Below are 2,235 nucleotides of genomic sequence, written 5' to 3'. Positions count from 1 at the left end.
CCTGTATGTGCGTGATTTTTTTGATGAATTCATACTCCAACAGAAATGAGCTAGCCTCGGAATGCAAAGATGTGGAACTCTACAGAGAACAAATTGTAGAAAAGGAATAAAAAAAGAAAGGGTTTTGGAATCTTCAAATATTGAAACTTGTAATGCAAAGAAAGGGAACGAATGCAAAGACAACAAGAAGGCAATGTTGCCTGCAATTTACACAGGATAACGGTCTTTGGTCAGCTTCAAAGAGAGAGACTCCGTTTTCAAGTTTCAATGTTGTTATCATAAAAATTACAGAACGTATTTGGAAAAATATATTTCAAAGAATTAGATGACAACGTATTACTTCCCGATAACTATAAATTCAAGTTTCAAAAACAGGAGTATAATATATAAGCTTAAATAACTTCTTTTTTCTTTTTATTTTTAATACTTTAAAGATTTCTTTTAGTTCCGATATACTTTTAATTTCTTTTATTTTAAAAATCTCCACGTAAATAATTAATTATATTTGTTGAAGTCGTGTATAGTGAGAAAATATTTGGATTTTTTTTTGACAGAAAATTTGGATATAAGTTATGAAATTATAAATTCAAACTGTAACTTAATGTACCAAAAAAATACTAGTAGTAAATATTTATTAAATCTAAGTGTATATTAATTACTTAAACAAAGAATCATTCATTACATTTATTAAACATGAATTAGGTCAATAAAGCTATCCTTGTTGAGTTTTCGTTTCTTTATTTATCATATAGTAGCGCATTAAAATAACGGGCTGAAGATTTAAATGGGCTAAAAGTATGTAATCTTTGTCCAAAGTTCATACATATGTATAGCCCAATTATAGCTTTTGACCCGTGCCGTTTATATTTTCTTCTGGACCCCCGTTGATTATTTCTAGTTTTCCAGAATGCAATAACAAAAGGTATCTCCAAAATAAAAAATAACAAAAGATAGATTTTAGGGGGCATATTAATACTAATAATAAATTAGGGGTCGTCACGAAAAAATTTAGTAACAATTATTTAAATTTGACAACATTTTAATAAGTATTAAAAAAAATATTACTGAAGGACACATGCATGTATAATAGTGAAAGTTGTCAGCATGTATGGTAATTGTCATCATTTCTTCTCGTGAAAAAATAAGAGAAAAATTAATATTAATAACGTGTAGATTGTAGAATATATAATTGATACCGTCTTATAAAAAAATAATCCATATATTACATTTTAATATTTTTGTTAATGTTATGTTCTTGTTTATTTTATTTTAAAAAATCCATAACAAAATTGGTAATGTATTATATATATATATATATATATATATATATATATATATATCGAAAGAGTGTTTATATTTAGACATCCATAAATTTTGAATATCTAGTTGATATTTTTATTTTTTTCTCTAGTTATTTTTTTTCTATCAAATCATATGACATATTATATTTATATTTTTTTATTTTTTTCTATCAAGATATTACACGGCCCATATAAGTCTCTACGCAAATTTATTGATCATATTGAAATTTTAAAATCCAATTTAAAACAAAATGTCCCATTTATCTATATATTAGAATAATAGTTTACGTTCTATCAAAAAGGTGAAATTGTATTTTCACTCATATTTTTCATAACTTATTTTAGAAAAAAAATTAAAAAAAAAAAGAGAAATAGAAAATAAGATGAATGATAGGATACAGATAAAAAAGAATATAAAAAAATATTGTAAATATTTGTTATAAGAATAGAATAATTTTAGCTAAACTGACATAAAAGAATGATTCACATCATATTTCTCTTCCTTACTGATAGTAAAAGAATTTATATTTATGTAATAAATAAATTATTCATATGGAACTATATAAAATAAACCCAGATTTAACCATCGATTGCTGCCAGCTTCATATATTTGAGTTTTTAGGTGAATTTTTTTTATTATTATATACGGTTTCTGCAGTGAAGTTTCGTAGTTTCCCAAGTATTGTAGAACGACAAAGGTCTCCATAAAGATTAAAGTCTTGAACAGGTCTTCCTAGTCTGAATTGTGTTAATGAAACCGAGCATAGTTTGAAGACCCTTATCATCTACAACCAAAAACTAAGAAGCATCAAATCAAAAATAATTCTCAGATTTCAGAGACATTGAATGCACAAAACCGATATTCAAATATTTCCTAGCAACATTCATAGTTGCTGTGAAGTGTGAACAAAATTAAGTAATAATTAATTGAATG

Source organism: Glycine max, chromosome 2 (assembly GCF_000004515.6).
Source record: "Glycine max cultivar Williams 82 chromosome 2, Glycine_max_v4.0, whole genome shotgun sequence".
Taxonomy (NCBI): domain Eukaryota; kingdom Viridiplantae; phylum Streptophyta; class Magnoliopsida; order Fabales; family Fabaceae; genus Glycine; species Glycine max.
The sequence above is the reverse complement of the archived record's forward strand: the minus strand, read 5'-3'. Positions refer to the sequence as shown.